The sequence below is a fragment of the Sceloporus undulatus genome, chromosome 2 (genome assembly GCF_019175285.1).
Source record: "Sceloporus undulatus isolate JIND9_A2432 ecotype Alabama chromosome 2, SceUnd_v1.1, whole genome shotgun sequence".
Classification (NCBI taxonomy): Eukaryota; Metazoa; Chordata; class Lepidosauria; order Squamata; family Phrynosomatidae; genus Sceloporus; species Sceloporus undulatus.
The window spans coordinates 200,739,199-200,747,318 of NC_056523.1; positions in this window are offsets into that span (position 1 = coordinate 200,739,199).

Consider the following 8,120-nt stretch of genomic DNA (forward strand, 5'->3'; position numbering starts at 1 on the left):
AAACTACCAAGGGCTTCAAGTACAAACTGGGGATATGTTTCTTAATGGGGAACTCAAAATGTAGTCTTCAAAACACAGAGACATGCACACACATGGAGACCCAGTGGGAAGTAGTGATTTGAATACTGGACTAAAACTCTGGAGAGTAAGGTCCATTTTCCAGGTCAGCCATGGAATCCCACTGGGTGACCTTGGGTGAGTCAAACCCTCTCAGCCCCAGAAAAGCCCACGATAGATTCATCTTATATTCATCATAAGCTGGATATGTCTTGAAGATGCACAGTGACAACAACATATTTAAACACACCTCCAAAAATTACAGATCAAGAAGATTCCCTGTTGTTGTTTTTTCTTTTTTGGCACACCTGTTTGTCACAATAGGATGGAGGAGTATCTCACTGTATCCCAGATGTATAACTAGGAAGCTTGAGTTTGGTTACTATATCATTGGCTCCCTTCTTTTTGTCTTTCTGTCAGAAGGCAAAGCCATTGTTACTGAGGCTGGCCTTTGGCAAGCAAGGCAGTGTGTTATTGATTGCTTGGGTTCTTGCTCTTTCTTGTTGCACTTTTAATTGTACTTTTAATTCCTTAGTGTTTGTGTTGTACTTTAACCAAGATTTTGTACTGGTATTTTAATACCATTAGGCACCATTTTTGGCAGAAAAGCAGAGGATTGATTGTTTAATGTGTTTAATTAATTGTTAATTTCTGGTTAAAAAAAAGATGTTTGTATGTCTCTCAAGAAACAGGGACCTCAAGGTGTACAATAAAATGGCTAACACATTTCTGGGAAACCAAGAAGCAAGACATTTTGGCACATATGCAATCCAAGTATCACTGGTGAAAACTGAAAACAAAAAGTTACATTTGCTTCATAACAGAGGCTGCATCCCATCACGGAATGAACTAAGCTGGGTATGGAACAGATACACTATTCAGGCATTATTCTGTACATCTGAGGTGAGTAACTGCAGATCATACTTGCCCTCCATTGTGGACTACACATCTTCCAAAAATGCCCTTAAACCTTTCAAAAAAGTGAATGGAAATCCACTTCCCTTTCCTTTTAAAATTTAAAAAGTCATTTTTCAGTGGATCCATGAGGGTCCTGGGACCACAAAAAGTGACCCATGTGTCACCTATCCCCGCAACATGAAATCATAATTACGTGAATAGAGAGAGCAAAGCCATTCTACTCCACCTATCTATTTACCTATGTGTTTGAGGCAAGTCTTTAAAAGGGAGTCTGTTTATAGGCTCCTCCTGTGGTTGTACAAGGCTGATTGTACAAGGCTGGTCTATGTCAGAGCAGGCTCCTCTCTACAGATGTTGCTTCCCAATCCATGGATGGCTGTGTACATGTCTGGAAGGAAGAAGAATGCAGTCATAGGGACACGACCTGGGGCTGAAGGGAATGTGGCCAGTGGGTGCAGCTCTATTCTTTCCCTCCAAACAATTACAACCTTATGAAAGATAATGCCTGAATAGTGCTATCAGGCTAGAGAGTGGACATTCTGTTGTCTCTTCCATCTGGGATTTTGGGGAAATGATGCTGCTTAGTAAGAATAAGAGCAATCAACTGTGTGGTTACTCATATTAGACAGTGATCCAGATAGCAGAGAGGATGGCAGAAGTGAAGGGAGAAGCTATCTAAGCAAACCATCAGATATTCAGGAGTTAGCCAAACAGATTCCAGGGAGAAAAATCCATAGAGAATATGAGAGAATTTTGTAAAAGGAATACACTAAAGAAGCTCTAGGAGGAAACAAAAGCAAAGTTCAGCCTTTTCTAAAGCATTCTTTCCCCTTTATTTTCCCCTTTTCTTTTTTCTTCTCTTCTTTTCTTTCTTTTTTGTTCTTCACAGATCTGTTTTCAATAGCAACAGCAATCCAAGCAGTTTTTATCTGAAACATTAGCCTGGCCCAGTAGGTGTCAGATTAGATATACATTACTCCATTATCTCTGCTTACTACTGTGCATCAAAGGGTCTGCAGAGATGGGGGCTCACAAGGGAAAGGAGAATAAATAAAGGATATCTCTTTTCAGTTTTGGAATAGCGCTTCTACCATTAAGAAAAATCAATAACTGGATTGACTGCATTCAGTGGGGAGTATTATTGTTTCCCATAATGTATCTAATGCATATCATTACCAGAGTAATCACATTATTATCTGCTGCTGCCTTCCTACTTGCTGGGCTAGATGGAAACCCAGAGCTATTTGTAAAAGTTCCTTTCCTCCCCCTCCTCCTTTAAAATTGCTGCAAATTGTATTTCTTTCCTGTCTCTTTATTAGCTCTTTGAACTGCTTGGAACCTCAGCATTCAAATTAAGTAGATTACATTGCTACTACTTATTTTACTCACTATTTTCTATACCAGAACTATTAGTTTATAAACCAACACTATCCTTATATGTTTCTCTATGAAGCTGTTTAGAAATACAGGAGCTGGGACTGTGCTAGCAGAGGACAGTTTTCCTATGTAGATCTCACTAAAATGAATGAGATGGGTAAAAAAAAAAGTCTTCAGGTTATTTTTTTGACATGATTTTTTTTCAATATTCACATTTTTTTTGCTTCTTTGAGATAGAAAGAACTTGAAAACAAAAACGTGGAAAGTGAGAGAAATCCTAATAGACACATTTGTTCAGCTGGGCCCAGGGCATTACGTACTTTGTCTGGATTTTAATGATAGTCTAGTTAGCCATGTTAGTGGTGGATTAGGGTGACCACCTCTTTCTTTCTTCTTCCTGAGAAGGTCTACATTTTGAAATCCAAAATGGTAGACAGGTCAGAGCAGGCAGACAGGAATAGTCGGCTTATCTCTGGGGTTTCCTGATTTGCAGGGAGAACCTGCTGATTGTACCATCAGCTTCCATGATGGTCCAAACACCGCTGGGCAATCCACACTACCACCCTTTATCTGCAAGGATGTACCCACCACAATGGGGCATTCACAGGGACAAGCTATGACACCTTTTTTTTTGTGTGTTCCACCACAAACACATGCACATGAGTGCACAGAGAGACTGCCAGTGGCCAGCAATCATGTCCTTGTCCTGCCCACCTGTCTGTCCATTCAACACCCCATGCAACCAGTTGTGCAACCAGCCACATGATCACACAAGCAACTGAGTGCCTATAAGGTGCATTGGTGTGCTCAGTGACACACAAGAACAGCATGATCATAGAGCCACCCATAAATGCTCCCTTTGTCTCCTTCCCCCATGGCTCCTGTATTTAATGTTTCGTTGGTCATCCTTTCACTTCATGGGGGTGTGCGATGGGTCATTGGTGTGATTGGTCTATGGTGAAACTGACCACTCATGCACATGTGAGATTGATCCATGGTTGGGTGAGCAAAAGCATTATAGACAGCAATGGCACTGGCAGCTCGCTTGTCCCTTCCTTCATCTCTGCATTGGTGCAGAATCTGCACACTAGTGTTATAGTTATCACTTTCTGGCTTGAAAGAAGCAAACTGGGGATTATTTTGCTTTGGTGTTTAGCTCTGGAGTGCAGATTCATTCTAGTTTCTTCCTGTGTTGGCCACGTGCATCAGTTAAATAGGTAGGTTTCAAAATGGGGTGAAACCACATCTTATTGTTCAGGCAGACAGCCCCTAGAACTGCTACCATACTGCAGAATTAATGCAGTTTGACACTGCTTTAACTGTCATGACTCCATCCTATAGAATCCTTGGATTCGTAGTCTGTTGTGGCACCAAAGCTTTCTGACAGAGAAGGCTAAATATCTCACAAAACTACAAATCCCAGAAATCCATAGCATTGAGCTCAGGCAATCAAAGCGGTGGGAAACTGCTTTAATTCTGCAGTGTAGCTGCAATCCATGTCACACATTTTTGTCTGGAAATGACAAACAAGGATAAGTAATGTACAGTTGCTTTATGCAGGCAGATTCTTAGGGAGCATGTTGACCAATTCCACAAAGTGGGTGGTTAATTGTTTTTATCTCCACTCTCAAATTAAAACATTTGTGAATTTTGGAATTTTCTTTTCAGATTTCTCCCATATCCCTAATCCTAAATATATTCATTTGGAATAGGAAGTTGTTCCCATCAGTTTCATCACACTCTTTGGACCATGGCCATGGTAATTTGTGGTGCCATGAAATAGTTCAGAAGGAAAATAAGAAAAGACCCTTCATATTTTTTTTTGGACCAGTGACAATTTCCCCTGAAGCGAAGAAGACAGAAAGGAGCCCCTGCCATTTTCAAAACTGCTCCCAAGATTCACACAAGATCTTGTCTGGATCCCCTGATGACAACCTGGTAAAAAGCCAAGTGTAAAGATGGCCCTTAAATGGTGGTAGGGATTTTTAAAAACAGAGAACAATCGGAGTCCTTTGGAAGTACAGAAAGCATTTAGACTTGCCAAGTCCTGAGTGATGCAATCAAGCTAGAATCGCCTCCATTAGCTGGGAAATGATGAAGAGATGCTTCTGGCACAGCTTCCTTAATTTGGCTCATAAGCTTCCACTAACCCCTTTGGCACAGGGTTTGTTCCAAATTTCTGTTTTTCTGTGATTTCTATTATTATTGTTATGTTTCCCACTCCTTATGCTGAACAAATCACTAATAACAGAATATGGGAGGAGCACTGCAGCTAATGGCTCTCTTAAGCATTGGTGAAAAGGCCCTGGAAAGGAAGCTTTTGCAAGAGGTTAGAGCATGGCAATGTGATGGATTATTTGAACTTTGGCAAACAAGACCCTGTAGGCTTGGCTGGAAATGATAATTTGTGATTGCTGCCATCCTCACTTTTTGCAGTAAGTGGAATGAGCAAACCTGAGAAGTATCACTAAATTCCTGTACTGTAGTTGATTCCATTGCTTGAAAGTTTAATTGTAGAACTGAAATAAAAAATGAATTGCAGCCAGAATTGCACACTTTGAGTGATTCTGTGAATGTTATAGCAGAGGAAAGTGATGTAACTAGTTAGGTAGTACATTGAGCAATGTTTACTAAGAAAGGAGTCCCATTGAATTTTCTGGGTCTTTACACCCAGTGAAATATGAAACACCTCAGAAACTTCAGATTTCTAAACTGACTGGAGTTCCACAGACATCTAAACTTGTCTTTTGATCAAGCCTTGTAAAAGAGTGAAGAGCAATGTACCCTAAATTCCCTGAATGATTCTAGTTCCGTCCCATTCTGGAAGCAAGTAGGGTCAGGCTTGCCCCGGAGGACTGCCAAGGAATTCTTACCTATCCAAGTGATATGGGCTATAATTGAGAGGAAGGCAATGACAAATTTCTCCTGAGCATCCCTTGCATAAAAATACTCTATGAAATTCCTGGGGTCACCATAGGTTGACTAGTGACTTGAAGGCACATGCACAAAGGCACATGCACATGAACAGCAATACAGTATTATAGGAGAAGAAACAGTGAGTCTTTCTCCTACTAGTGTGAACCGAGCTTCTGCTCAGCTTTTCAACAGACATGTCATACATATATAAATGGCAAGGCAAATGCTGAGATAATAGTATCTCCTATCTATTTTATTTATTTTCTACTTTTTGGTTAATCATGGGAGAGTGATGATGGTGTTATCACTTATTGGTACTTGCCAGTAAGTCAGTGCCATTCACATTCATAGGAACATAAGATAAGTCATGATGGATCAGACTAAGCCCTATTGAGTGTTAGGTTCTCAGGGCCAACAGTTGCCTGTTGGAAATTCACAAGCAGGATGTGAGCACCATGCCATCTCCCGAACAATTTCTCCAGAGGCACATAATATGTGATACTGGGGATAATATTTAGCCATCACAAATAGTAGCTATCCAGGCTTATAATGGGCCCATGGATCAAAGAATTGGAATACTGCAATATTTTGATTTGAAGGGATATTTTCATAATCTGCTGCTACTACACCTGACCATGTCCACTTATTTCTTCTTAGCTATAATAATTAATAATTTGTTTTATTTATATACCGCTATTCCAAAGATCATAGCGGTGAACAGCAAGTAAGCTAATTAGCAAGTAAGCTAATTTGCCCCCAACAGTCTGGGTACTCATTTTAGCGACCTCAGAAGGATGCAAGCCTGAGTCGAGCTTGGGCCCTTTTGCTGGTCTTGAACTCACAACCTTGTGGTTTTGAGTTAATGGCTGCAGTACAGGCATTTAACCACTGCGCCACCAGGGCTCCTAATGCTCATAGTAATGGGGCAGTGACAAGCAGAATTTTCCCAACAGTATATTATTCCATCACAGAATGCATGGGTAGATTAATTGGTAGAGAAGTGAAGTCACTTTAGGGTCACCATGAGTCGGAAATGACTTGAGGGCACCTAATTCTCTTTATGTTTAAATGCAACTGCAGTGTCTTTGCAACAACTAATACTGCACCTGGCAGGCCAAGAAAGAGTAAGAGAGGCTAGCATGGAAAAAGCAAGGTCCTTATGGAAACACAGTAAGAACATTTTTACTGTAGCAAAGCTAGCACATGACCATGTGATTCTGCTTCCTATTTTGAGATTTTTAGGGGAAGCCCTTCTTTCTTTCTCACTGTTTTCTAAGGTAGCTTTGGTGGAAACATGGGGGAGGATCTTCTTGGGGACTACTCCCAGACTTTGTGACTTCCTTCATATAAAGGCTAGATTTCACACACACACCTACTGAAGATTTTTTTTTCTTTTGACAAGTCATTGCGAATTTAGGAATAACGTGCTGCATAGTCTGCCTTTGTTACTTGTAAATGGACATGCTTTTACATTGCTTTTACTGGCATTGAAACTTTAATTGTATTTAAACTTTTGCATGTTTTTAATGATGTGGGCTTTTGCCTTTACCTGTTTTAATTTTTGGAAGTCTTCTTAAATCTCAAGTCTGAAAAAAAGGAGGAAGTAAACAAATCAACAAACATTACAAATATAGTCTCTTTTACCCAATAGGTTGTAAATTCATCATTCTATACATCTCTCACTTCGATGACTATTGCCTCCAGTCTATCCTTACTTTGCTTCAGTCACCCTAAGACTGTTCTGTGACGAAAGGATTACAAAAATTTGGCACAAAGAATAAAACTGTTTATATTCATTAGACTTTTCAAAATCAGTAATAGGTGGTTGGCAGAGACTGCATATCGAGTGAATGCCAGGCAATGCTTGATGTGTTGGGAAACATCTACCTTGCTATTTTGTCTGGCTCACTGTGTCTGAATACACAGTATAAACTCCCAAATTCAACAAAGAGTACTTTACACTCAGTACATCTTATTTTCTTCTTTAAATACTGACTTAATTGGATCTCCAGTGGTTTCTTAAGGGAAAAAAAAATAGATATTGTGCCCAGAGTCCATGATTAGTCAGAAATTATCCTCTAGACAGAGAATGAGGTTCAGGATGGGTTATGGATATAGATTTTAAGCAGCATCTTGATAGTTTGCACACAAGAGAAATTTCGAAATGAGAGACACAGACCACCAGAAGTCTTGTTTGCAATCCATGTGGAGCCACATATTTACTAATAAAGCCTTCACTGTATACCATTATCATACTTTAAAATTTTAAGTAAGCTTCATTCAGTAGAGTGGGTCCTTGTCAACAAGTTGGTAAAAGAATATACAGTATTGGATTAATGTACTTTTTGAAGATGCATTCACAGTGGAAAGAAAACTACTCATGGCTTCCTTCAAGAAGAAAAATAGGTCTGATCCATACTGGTTTCCATGCCTTAAAGACCTCTTAGTGCTCGTGCCCAACCTAGTGCTCTTTCCCATTCACCCACATAGGTAGCCATTCCCTTCCCATCACCCACCCTTCCACTGACCAAGGAGGTATATCTCTTCCCTCACCCACCTTGCCAACCCCATTGAGCTAAACTCAATTCCTCTCTCATTACTCTTCACAGTGCTATTTGTCTCTCAGCCTACCCACCCAAGTGAATAAGCTATTCTTCTATCCTGGTGCTCTTCCACTTTCTTACTGCTGTTTTGCTCCCTCCTGCTATAAAGTCTTATTTTGTCTCACTGGTTGTTCTCTCTCTCTTCACCATGAGGTTTCTTTCAGGTTTCCTTTTCCTTATTTTCCCCCTGTTTTATAAAGATGCAATTTTTAACTATGGTCCATTCCGCACTGCAGAAATAATCCAGTT